Source organism: Corvus moneduloides, chromosome 20 (assembly GCF_009650955.1).
Source record: "Corvus moneduloides isolate bCorMon1 chromosome 20, bCorMon1.pri, whole genome shotgun sequence".
Lineage (NCBI taxonomy): Eukaryota > Metazoa > Chordata > Aves > Passeriformes > Corvidae > Corvus > Corvus moneduloides.
In genome coordinates, this window is record NC_045495.1 from 6,519,120 (window position 1) to 6,532,603 (window position 13,484).

Sequence of the window (13,484 nt, forward strand, 5' to 3'; positions counted from 1 at the left end):
GCCAATGCCAAAGTTTCAATTACAGCCTTTCCTATTTGGCAGCAGCAAGTCAGGACTTGTGAGCCTCGTTCTCTTCCTTCAGATCATTGCTGAGGGAAGAAAGAAACCTGGAGATGCTGCTGGCACTTAAATATCTGCTTATCCTTAAATGCTGCAGATGATGCTGCACATGATGCCAAGCATTTTGCACTTACTTGCATCAACAGGGGAGAATCCCCACTTTTTCACCCTCTTTTACAGAGCTGAAAATAACACAAACCATCAAAGAACTATCACTGGGAAAAGACAACTTACAAGTGTTCAAATGTGATCTTCTGTTTCTTCAGGTTGCTGTCCCCATCCCCATTTTCCAGGCTCATATGTACAGGTATAAAGCAGGGGTGTGTTTTAAAAGGTTACACTCTAAGGATTGCTTAATTTAAATAAGTGCAGAAAACAGACAACAATGCCCCCAAATCCCCCCAAATATCATTTCTCTCTCGTCTGTGTTCTGAAGCAGGAAGGTATTTAAAAAAAAGAAACACAATGTGCCTCAGAACTTCATGTGTGATCATTGCAGTAATAAGGGGGACTTTCAGAAAAGTTATCCACATTTTTCATCCAAGGTTTGTCACTGGATAATCCCTATTTTAAGGTCACAAAAATGAGTGTGTTATCAGATTTATCAAAATCCTCATACCCACCAAAAGCTGTTTCTGAATAGCAGTCCAACAATACGCACTCTGCCAACAAATCTATCTCCCCAAAATACTGCTAATATTTCAAAAGCTCACAGACAAAACATGTTGTCTCTTTCATCTTTTATTTAAAAAAAAAATATATAAAAGTATACAGAAATCTTTTTTTCCTTGCTCCATAATTACACTGATTTGGAAAACAGAACAGCAATATTTAATTTTGGACCCGCAATAGGTTTTAAGAGTCAGTACCCCATAAGACATGCCATCTACCCTTACATATTTTACCCAGTTACTGCTCACATAAAAAATTCCTTATCAGTTGCTATTTTCTAAGACTTATTTATATGTATTCACACATCTAAAAATGTGCTAACACTATTGTTGAGACAGAATTCAGTGGAAAAGCCTGTCCATTGGAGGGACTCTGTTGCCCACTTGCTTTAAGACACTATCACCAGTTTCATCTCTGAGTAGAGCTACTTTTAATGTGTGTACATACACATAAATACATATATGCAAATACATACACAGAGAACATCCGAGTGCCTTTTTGCCAGCTCACAGTTGGAGAATTCCAACAGAAATTTAAGGGAACAACATGAATTCACAGATTACTTTCTTTAATAAGTAATCCTGAAGGCTGGCTTTTGGTTTTTTTAGAGCAAGTTATCACTTCTGGGAGATCTGCAAGCAGCATCCTCCACAGCAGATGGGGTGAGGGTAAAAGCCTGTGGAGATGCAGCTGAGCATCCAACGGCGTGGTGCTCACACCCTGCACCCCTCACACCCGGTGCTGACCCAGGACAAAGGGCTCTAGCACTAGAGAGCCACTATTTTAAGTGTAAAGACATTCATTTTTTGGCAAACACTGATCAGTAGAGCTTGTCTTTATGTGGCACCATCCATGGGGAAGAAGCCCTCCCGCACTAATCTCGCTAATCTCCGGAGCAGGGGGAATCGCTATTAAAAATGCTACTTAGACAGACAGGCTTCTCTGCAAGTCTGCTACACAGGCTCATCAAACTCATTAAACCCAGCTTTAAATCCCAGGCTTGGGAGTGTAATCCCTTTAAGAAACCTGCTAGACTGGGCTGAGAGAAAAAAAATATGGTAGGTAGCGAACTGAAAGGTGCACGAGCACCGCTCACCTCGTGGTCAGCATGGGAGATGGACACCCCATCTCCTTCTGCACCACCAGGGACATGCTGCTGCCAACACTGGGCAGGGAATGATGCCCTTGGAAAGCACACAGATGTTGTGTCTTCTACCTCAGCAGCAGGAAGGATGCTGACCTGCAGCTGTGTCAACCCTTCAGCCTCTACCTGACAGGGAAATCCCTTCCCTTGCCATCTGTACTATATGAAGGTAAAAGTTCTGCTGCAGCCGGCACAGCACAAAATTGGTGACTGTCCTTCATGGAGGAAGAGGAGATGGCTGGAGTGCCACCTCCTGCTGGCAGAGGCAGCAAGTGGATGGGCAAGGTGAGATCTCACACCATTCCACACTGCACAGCCTTGGAAAAATCCTCCATGAGAGCCGTAAAATGCTGTGCCACCATCGTGCCTTTGGATACCCCGATAACTGATGTTCATCTTCCATGCACATGTGTAAAGAAGCTGTACAGCTGATTTCCAGGTTTCCTCCTGCCTACAAAGCTGCTGTTGCCCATGGGGAGACTGGAAAAATCCAAATCCAGCGCTGAGGCTGTGAGGAGGCAACGAGCAACACCACAGGCATCGTATTTACAGAGAGAGAAAAGCAAAAGCTGCAACCTAAAAAGGCTGCAAGATGCAGGAGTTGTAGAGAGGTTCTCAGCACAGGACAGCCCAGCAGCAGGCTGCCTTGGGGAATTCTGCTCATGGCACTGGGATGTTTTTAATCACCCCAGCCCTGAACAGACTGCAGGACTGCAAACTGCTGGGCACCTTGTGTGCTCTCAACTGACCATCAGCTGAAGGACTGCAAGAAAAAAGCTATGGCACTGAACTGCAGCCTCCTGAATCCAGTGTTTTGAGGTAAATACAACAGCATGCAACTTTAAAGTTCACCTGGAGACTGGATACAAAGCTTCCTAGTACAGTGACTAGACAAAATGTAAAATAAAATGAAATTAGAAGGTTCCCTTGTGGGGTCAGAGCAGTAAAACTGATTCTGATTAAGTTGCATTACCAGATAGAAGCAGGATCTCAATAATTTACAGCCAGAGACAGGATAAGTGTCCATTAGCATTAGTGTCTATGGATGTACACTTTCTATTTTTCCACATATTTAAGGCCTCTGAGACCATGTCTGTGCCTCTGGCTTTCCCTCTTCCTGGCTCCTAACCATTGAAGTTAAACCCCTTCCCTCCAGGCAGAAGAGGAGCCTTCCTCTTTAGCATCCTCTCCACCCCCAGAGGGTGGGTAAGGAAGAAGGCAGGATTATTTGAAGTCAATCTGGACACAGTAAATGGTCTCTAATGGTGTCTAGAACACAAAACTCAGGGTAATTTGAAAAAGTTATGAAGTTGGACATGATCCAAATTCAGATGAGCACAGCACAGCAGGATGTTCTGCAGATGTGTCAGTAACTCTTAAGTTTAGCTGTCCCTGACTTTTTTTGGTTTGTGTTTAATATACCTTTCAGCACCAGCAATCTGGGGAAGGGCACACTTGAAGCCAAACCAAGAAGTACTAAAGGAAATAAAAAAATAAGCCAGATCAATCATTACAGAAACCTGGTCTCATTATATTAATTGTGTCTAAACCTCCATCAATGTGCTCTTGGCCTTTTTCCCTTGGAGAACCAATGCAGAGTGGCTGCACTCATTTTGTGCCTCCTCCACTAATGAGCAGCCTCATGCCACTTCAATGCCTCTTCCCTCCCAGGAATCATTACCTTAAGAGTTAGAACTAATTTGACAAAAATCTGTTCTGCACCATCATCCCCAGGTTCTGGAGGTTTAAAGAAACCATTGAAGGCACTTGCTGACAGGTCAGAACAGCTCTCCATTGGTCTCCAACAAAAACAGATGAGTAAGAACATCTTGGTAGAGGTTTGGACTCTTTTTTTTTTTAAATAACTGCTTTATATTCAAGGTACCTGCACTTTCCCATGTACATTTTTGAAAGGAGTGGTACAAAGTTACTCCTCTTGCTCCCTCAAATTCCAGAGACTGAGAGATTTTTTCAGACTGTGAGTACAATGAAACAAAAAACATCATGAGAAAACAAACCAGCAAGGCCGTAGTGATGGTTGTTGTTTACTGTGTCCCCAGTTTTGGAGTGGGCAGAACATCCCAGCAGTGGTTCTCATCCCCTCGGGATGAACTGGGATCATCACCATGTCTTCTACTCCTCCCTGGTGCTTTCAAGTGAGCGAGGAAGGAGGGTAACGAGCTGCCAGACACTTCTGCAGCTGATGAGCAGCAGCCACCCAAGAGGTGGTTGCATGATTTTGTGTATAGAAAGCTTGTAAAGCACTTTGGGAAGCTGCAGGATGAAAAGGACTATATAAACGTAAGATATTATTATTATTAAACCAGTGATCTGACAAGAAGAGACAGCTCTTCAAATCTCTACAACAGCTTGAGCTGAAGAGATCAGGGAGTCCAATTTGAAAAAATAATAATTTGAAACGAATTGGAGGATTAGAAGTGGCAGCTCTTTTGTGGATTCTCCATGGCAGGTAAATTTAGTAGGCTACTTTAATTTTGCATCGTTTTAACTCCTGGCAATGTCCTGTGCATTGAATCTGACAGAGAGACAGAGTGTTTGAAGCTGCCGTGGCTACATTTTAGTCTCCCAATTTTACAATCAGTGTTTGAATCTGCTACTACAACTCTGGGTACAGAGATCAGAGGCTTATCAAAGAGGCATCCATTTCAAAGACAAGCAGCAGCTTTGACTTCATTCCTTCAATGCTTAAAATTCCTGAAAAAGCAGATGAGCATACCACAAAACAGGTCTGAAGGAAATCTCTCTATCAGCTGTAAACCTATTTCAGTATTAATTTTTTAAGGATCTATTTTGGTCTCAAGTAAAATGAGTGTGTTTAGCAGAGATAATCCTCTCAACAGGTGAGCTTAATATATGCCTTTTCCTGTGACTGACTGAAAGAACATTTTAAACTTATTGCTTTTTCAAGCATTAATTGAAGAACTACTTCAACCAGCTAGCTGATTTTGTTTAAATCTTTTTTTCAGAGTAATAATGTCTTCCCTCTGCAAACAAAGCAGCACTTCATTTCTTTATTGCTGCCCTTATTTTCCTGCATGGATGAACCAAGTGCACCATGGGCAGCAACATGCGTACTTTGCAATGCCAGGGTTTAAAGGTGCAGCACACACTGGAGTGCTGCTTTCCACACTCAACTCTTGGTTTTAAGCTGAGTTTCAGCATTCCCATGAGTGATAATAGGACTGATCAGCATCCCATCAGCATGGAAATGAACATGGGCGATTTTCTTCCTTCTAATCTCACACACACACTGCCCGTCATCGAGACCACTGGCTGCTCACTGGAACCAAGTGCCCGGTTGATTTTGCTAGAAAGGAAGAGTGGATTGCTCCAAAGTGATTTGCAAATCTGATCCCAGTTCCTCCAGCTGAGCACTGCACAGCCCAGGGAGGCTCTGAAAAGCTTGTGCAGGGAGCAGTGGATAGTTTCCCACAGAGTAATGGATAGTTTTCCATAAAGCAATGGATAGTTTCCTCTAAAAAATGGGTGTACTTTCACCAGGAGCAATGGATAGAGTTTCCCAAGGAGCAAGGGATAGTGTTTCCAGATAGCCAAGTATTCAGGCATTGGGGGCGGGGTAACCTGGCTCCTGCTGAGGTAGGGCAGGTGAGTGCAGCCCCAAGCCCACCTCTGGCTTCTTGTTTTCATCAAGCGTTGCTGGTTGACCCATCCCAGTTCTTCAGCACTTCATCAGCAGGACTTAGAGGCAAAGGGGATAATCAGCAACAGGTTAATTTGTCTGATTAAGGCTTGGGAGATGTGGCACTGGGAACTCAGTACAGCACAGTCCCCAGAGCCAGGCCCAGCCAGCTTGAAAGGAGCCGCCTGCTGCTGCCAGCCAAGGAACGCATTAACGCTGCCTTTGAAAGCCATGGCCATACCAGCAGCCTTAGCAAAGCTCCACTGCAGGCGTGGACATGCCCTAAAGTGCACTGAAAGTGCTGCAGAGTTTGGCTCTTCAGCGCTCAAATCGCTTCTGACAAACAGGACTGAGAAGTCTTAACACATTCGGGCGTTTTTAAAAGCACTCCCAGCACCATCTTGCACCGAATGAAAGCTTCGGATTAAAACCAGCTTTGGAACTGCAGAATGTTTGCAGGTGCCTCTCCTCAGGGAGCAGCTCATCCGTCAGCATTCAGCCCAGTAACACAAGTTTCTTTTGCAATATTTTATTGGAAGGTCCTCGGTGCCCACACACACACACACACACACACTCTCAGACACACTGGCGAACCTGACAAATTCTTCAAAATACTTTAAATTACTGTTATTTACCCAGTAGGAAACAAAACATACAGAAAACCACAGCAGAAGCTTTTTATGAGATGTGATGATGCTGCATCTACCTCACCAATTGCACAAACCAGATTGCTTTCATTTATGAACTGAGCATTTTTCACTGCTTTCTCTATTTCAGAGAACCACAAAAAAGCCATTTTGGGGCAGAAGCGTCCCAAGTTTGGGTCCTTTAACAGCTTCAATCCTAATGAGTAATAATCACAGAATCATAGGATGGGTTGGGTTGGAAGGGACCTTAAAGCTCATCCAGCTCCACAGGGACAAGGACACCCTCCACTATCCCAGGTTGCTCCAAGCCCCATCCAACCTGGCCTTGGACTCTTCCAGGGATGGGGAAACCACAACCCCTGTGTCCCTGGGTGGCAATAATGAATAAATTAGGTGATGTCTGCCCAGCTGGCTGCAGGCAATGTCCCAGTGGCAATCCTGTGCCAGGGCATCCCCAGGACCAGCACAGATCTCATTCCCAACTCCTCATCCTTCCGGCTGAATACTGCCCTAGTGCTGCTGCTTCCCAAGAAAAATTTCCTTCTTAAAAAGTCAGTGTACGTTCAATAGATAAATAACCACCTCTGTACTTAAAAAGTGCAGAACTATGGCCATAAATAAGCATTAGTGCTTCAAAAATTGTGAAACCACAGCTTTATGGTTTTAAACAGAGACAAGGTGGAATCTCAAATGGTGGCAATGTATTTCAGATGAAAGCTTTCAAGCAGATGAGGAATAGTTACAGGAGTTGGAACCTGAGTAACTACAGTTGCATTAAATTATTCCATCTGCAAGTCCATTAAAAATTGTTAATGGTTTTGTATGGCTTTTATATTTATTGGGTGGGTTGATTCCTATGTGAGTCATACATATTTATTACCAGAGGCCAGATAATGGTTATTAATAAAACTTCTTTTATTTGCACACTGTCTTGATGCTGCCCTAAATATTTACAACCGGACTATAAAATAAAAAGAATCCTCAAAAATTCTAAGCAGCACCAGGGATGCATCACAACTTTGCTTTTTGTACTTTATCACTTTTTTGGGGTTTCGTTTTTTCGAAACTGGAAAAAAACCCCTCAGCCTGGTAAATCCATTCCTTTTCTCAAGTCAAAACAGCACTAATTCTTTCAAAGCTTTAAAGCACTCTTTGTGTGGAGGAAGTGAGAGGAGATCCAAAGTTAAAGCAGGCTGGGTTTTTTATAATTAAGAAAATACATATATTTCTACACATAATTATGAACAGTAACAAAAGCTCAGTATTAAAATAGGTCCACTGAATCCCTGGAATTGTGCCTGCCAACTAAAACACCTACTATGAATTTAGTAATGGGTTATGCAAACATAAATTACAAGGCCAGACATTTTAAAAGGAAAAAAAGGTGATTTATTGTCACACTGGAGACACGGCAGGATAGAAGCACAATTTCATTTTTCCATATATTCATCAACACTGCAGATGTGTTAATGCAAAAAGAATTCCAAAATAAAAATTACTCTCAACTGCTCTAATTCTCATCTGTCATTTAATTTACTTTAAAATTGTTACCAGGAAGCAGGTTTTTTTGTTTTAAGCAAGCAAAACACACTAAAAATTCCTGGAAGAAAACAGGTTTTAAGAGCATTTTACAGACATTTCTCCCCCCAAAAACCAAGACTTCATCCAAAACTGACCACAACAGAGTAGCCCTGCAGAAAATTGGGGTATTTGGGAGGGTTTTTAATAGAAAAGCTTCATACTGTCATTTGTACCTTGGGCATTTAGTTTGTGAGTATTTTTACTCCACATATAATAGTTTCTGCTTCTCTTTCAAGCAGATCCAACTGTTCACTTATCCACTGTCAGAGCAGTGACAGGAATCTCTCCTAACAGGCAACTGCTGTTAAAAGAGTTATTTGTGACAACATCATAACTTTAATGAGAACAATGTGTTCCTTCAATTCCACCTGAGTGACTCTGAGGTGGTCCAGCAGATGAGCTGAGGGTTACAGAATGTTTGTTCACAAAGTAGAAAAGGAAAAATACTAACTGAAGATGTTTAATTATTTCTTCGCTTGGTAAATACACATGGGAAGGAAGAGCAGGGATATTGATGCCCGTTATTTTTATAACTCTTGAAAATAAGTCAAACTATTGTTCAGAGTAAATTTAGGAACTGAACTTCAGACTTGCTTGGAGAGTGATCACCATACAAATTCCAAGTGTTCCACTTACCTTTAAAAGTACCATAAAATAGAAGGTAAGAATGGCTGGTAATTATTGGTACCACAGTGAGAAAAATCTCAGCTATTTCAGCTAAAAAAATGACAATATTTTCCCTTAAAAGCCAGTCAATGATACATGAATAAATCACGTTATATCTTAATGCACACTACATAAAGTACAACCATTCTGCAGGAGGAAGGATGACAAATGCTCTGTCAGATTGAGCTTTTTTCCTTTAGTTCTGACCTTGAAAACATTCTCCTCTTTCAGCCCTCACCCCCAACCTTCCCCTGCCCCGCTGCCTGCCCTGGCCACTTTCCAACTGGGTCAGCCCTGCGAGGCTCAAGCAAAGGCAAGAACAACCAGGGAAAAACAAACTGTTTGCTTTGCCTTCTTTCAGTCTCAGTGACAGCAGAAACTCACTGCAGCATCAAAGGCTTAACAAGAGAGATTAACTTGTAAATATTTGCTTACAAGTGTGTCCCTTTGTAAACCACAGTAATACCCAAAATACCCCCTTTTCTCCTTTGCTGCAATGGAAAATGCTGCACCCTTGGCATTACTGAAATCCAATACCTGCAACCAATGCTGTGAGAAGAAAAGTGAATTCTTCAGCTCTCAACCAGGAAAATGCTCAAATGAAATAAATCTACATTACTAAGAGCAAGTTGACTTCAGAGGAATTAATTTGTTCAACTGCTCTAATGAGTTCAGTTGAATCAGATGTGTCCCCCTCTTGAGTATTTTTGGAACTCTTGAATAAAGTAATTGCCTGTATATTTTCAGATTTACAAAAAGACTTCTGAGGTAAATGTGTTGTAGAAAACTGATTTAAGGATATCTTGACTTGAAAGCAAATGGAGATAGAAACAGTAACTCAAAGTGGTCCAGGTCATGTGGTTTCAGAAAAATGCTTTAAATTAAACTTCTCTGCCTAATAACATACAGCACACTCATGACTTCTGCAGGTCAGGGGAACTTTTTGCCTGGGTTTCAGACCTTTAAAAATGCTGTTTGAAAATCATGAACTCTGAAATCCTACATAGCAATAATCCCCAAAGTATGGCCTCATTTGGTAAAAGGCCTTTCTCAAGCCCTGTTATTCCCAAATAAATTGCACAGATTCTGCTGCCCACCTTCTGCTGCCACCCTGCTCTGCTGGAAGCAGCACAAGTCAAGACAATAAAGACAATTTAAAAAAAAAAAAAAAAATTAATAAAGTTTACTGAGTGTGGTGGGAATGGTCAATGTGGTCAATGGAGGTCAGTTTTAGGAGAATCCTAGAAAAATACAACTGTGAATCATAACTGTCTTAGTGTTCTCTCACTTCCAGTAAAAAGGCAGCAAGAGATCATAATATAGAAACAGATGTCAGAAATTCTGATGGGTTTCCTGTCAACAGTGAGAACATGCTAAAGTGAAATATGTATTAAATAATCTGTCCAGGATCAGCTTAGACCTCATTTAACCCCTCTGACTCCATAAGACTGGTGTTTAGATCACATTTAAAGATATGGAGATAGATTTTTTTACTATTCTGAGAAAGTCACATAATAATAATAATATACTTCTCCATTTAGCTTTTGAAATACCAAGCCCATGTAGTACAAATTATCATAAAAATCATTTACGTGGCAAACAAACCTCTTAAGAATAAAAATATGGGAAGGTAGGACATGACAAGTAAATATTATCCTAAAGGAGAGGTATTCATCAAAGGGGGAAAGAAAAAGAGAAAAGAGGGAGGGAAAGGGAAAAAAAGGAGGAAAAAGGAAAAAAAGAGGGGAAAAAGAAGGGGAAAGTGGGAAAAGGAAAAAAAAAGGGGAAAAAGAAGGGGAAGGGGAAAGTGGGAAAAGGAAGAAGGGGGGGGGGGGGGGGGGGGGGGGGGGGGGTGAGGAAAAAAAGAAAGCAGTAAGAGGAGTGGAACAACCCAGCTGTAGATGGCAGCAAATCAATATTCACCCCTCTGTACACAGACACTGAGAACATCAATTATCCTCAGACAGACTGTGTGTTTTCAGTAGATTTTGTTATTATTTCCACTTTGTCACACAGACTAGACCAAAGCTGACTGTGCAACGTCACTGGGAATCAACACAATTCTGAAGATCCTGCTCTCATGTCAAGAACTAATTCAAGCAGCAGAATTAATTTTCTTTTTTTTACCATTAATTTGATTATCTTTTGCTGTAGAGACTGGATATTTCAGTAGAATACTCCAGAAACATTGGAGACAAAGAATTTAAGAATGTTACACTTTGAAAAACTGAGGCCTTCCATAATAACTGTCTTAATTTCCTTTAGTTCCTTATGACTTGCAATTATAATGATTTTTTTTAAAAAAAGCTCGTGGATCTTAAAGATATGCATCACCTTGACAAGCAACATGATGAATAAAACTATTACTTGTGTACAAGAAGATTTTACAGGCGTCTTTCTTTCTCTTTGGGGCACTGCAGAACGGTGATGGAGCAGGATGGGGAGCACAGGGATGGTTTGGGTGGCACTGATGGAAAACAGGTTTGGTGTAGGCAGGTAAATGTCATTTATTTGAGATCAACCAAGGGCTCAGGGTGAGCAGGCTGCTCCCTCCACCCAGTCAGTGTTTAGGTATTACTTTGTTTTCTAGCACCTTCCCATATTCCATTTTCCAGTTTGATGTTTGAGAATTTACATTTCTGTGCTTGGAGGTTCTCCCACATCCCTGCATAACTCTGCCCATCGAACCTTTAATCTGCTTTACAGGATTCAGACGGGAATTTGGGCATTTAAAGGTAATCTTGACTTTCTCAATCTCATCAATTGAATACATTTACAACCCAGAAACTGCAAAGGGCAACAACAGTGAGGAGTCACCCATCCAATTTACCATTTTACCCATCAGGATAAAAACAAGGGGCCACAGGAACAGGGCAAGCTCCTGCCTCTAAATCTGGCCTTTATGCAGGCACCTCCCATCTGCCTGATTTTCTAGAGCTCATGATCTCCCACTATAAAATTAGTTGCTTATTTCATTTCCCAAGAGCAGCTGACCCAGGCCTCCCAGGCTGGTCTTTTGTCTTGTGCTCAGTTTAATGACCCTTGGCTCAGGTGAGCCTGGTAATTAACAACCCCCACAGCTCAAATCATAGAGAAAAGCAATGGAGAGTTACAGGTTCAACAGGCTTAAAAGTGGAAGTATTAGAAAAGCTCTTCAATGGTTAAAACAGAAATGGGCAAGCAAAAAGTGGTTACTGAACTAAGAATCTGGGTAAAAACAAAAGCAAAGTTATCAACATTAGGAACTATCTACACTTTGTGCCAAAAATTATTAACCTGTGCACCTGAAATTATTTGGAGACTACAAAACCCCAACTCTGAAAGCTGGTCATTCAAAGATTCCCTTATTCACACCAGAATTGGCATATGAGGACAGAATTAGGTAAAACAAGAATTTCACAGGGGTTAAAATACCCCCAAAATATCTCAGCCGGTCACAACAGTTCAGGATTTGTCACTGTAAGAAAACAATCATCTGATGCAGGCTGGCAATTCACATGATATATTTTGAGATGCCTTCCAAGTAACAGTCATGTAAAATTGATGTTTCAAGTAATCTCCTGACCAGTCTCAGCCTTCCACAGTAGCTGCTCAGGGGGAAACAAATTGAGACTGAAAATACTCCAAAACATCTATGAGCAGCAGGTCTGACACAACCTCCTGAAAGGTGTGAGGAGGTAAAGAGTATTTTTGCAATAACAGGTTAAGAACCCTTTCTAGAAGTTTCTGCACAACCACCACTGAATTTTCTGTTCACATTAAGTTCCCAAACATGAGATACTTCTTCCCAGAGTCGTCTCCCAGTATGCCAAGACAGAAATAGTATTTTAACATTTTTAAATACCAAAAGCCCTAGGGTCATTCCTCTAAACATGAAAACTTTGTATTGCTTTTGCAGCAATTTGGTAATTTGCAAGGAAGGCAGAAACGACCCAAATAGATCTGTCACAATTTTTAAAGTAAAAAGAAACAGAAGTATCTTCAACTTTTTTAGTAATTGTTTGAATCCTTTTCTGCTGCACAGGAGATAACTTTCAAGCAGATATTACAGAAAGTCTAGAGGCAGCAATGAGTAGGAAAGTCAAGGCAATCCACACTTGTCTCCTGATTTATGGTGGGACTGGCAAGGACAGAGGAAAAGAGATGCTGGCACAGCCTGAACCAGGGCTGCACCAACAGGGATGCAGGCAGGGTGAAACACAAAATGGAAAGTACAATTCTGAAACAGATTGTTACATTTAACAATTCCATCTTTGTGGGTTTGTTTCTTTTTTTAATGCCAAGAAAGTTGTTACTTGATCGTGGAAATCTGAATTGAGCTGTACACTGGGTTATTTATCTATCTGAAGAACATTGTGCATCCAAGCTGGTTTTATACCACAGAACTCTTTTGTTATGAAAAAGAGCACAGTGGATGTTTTAGGAACATAAATGTATCGGTTTCGAGATGCCAGTGGCTCCCTGTGCATTCCCTGTCCATCCCAAGGATGTTTCCCATTCTGGGGAGGCTTCTGGACAAAGCTGCAGTTACTCATCCTGACTTCTGATTTCCAGCTGCCTCCCAAAACTGTGAAGTTTTGAGAAATGTTCATAGACCTCCTTGCTTTTTGGGAGTGCAAAAAACAACTGAAGGTGAACACACAATGCACAAGCTTTAAATTCTGTGTGAGGAGGAAATCCAGTGCAGTTTTCCAGCAGGGATAGCTGGACACCCACATCTACCACACCAAATCCCTTGGACAGGACAGAGCTTCCACATCTGAGCTCCCTCCATGCTCCTGGGGCAAAAACTGCATCTCAAGTTGGCTACAGCTGCCCATTCCTTCAGTTCAGATACTTTCTTCTAATCCTTTGATCCCATTTTCAGCCTTTCTCTCTCAGAGAAAGAAGAAGTTGCTCTTCAGAAACAAAGCTGCAGAAGAGAACCACAGCAGAGAAGGCAGACAAAGAAAAATCCATGCAAGCTTATAAATGAGTGTGGTTCCACAGGGATCCCTGGACAAAAGAGGATGTAGAATCTAGCACAGACCCCAATTTCCTCAAACACTGGGGA

General features: G+C 41.6%; 1 protein-coding gene across 8 annotated transcripts in view; it reads right to left on the reverse strand.

Moving 5' to 3' along the window:
- The window catches only part of CUX1 (cut like homeobox 1), a 270,225-nt gene that overhangs the window by 204,634 nt on the left and 52,107 nt on the right, over window positions 1-13,484 (reverse strand). The gene's annotated exons all lie outside the window — the stretch shown is intronic.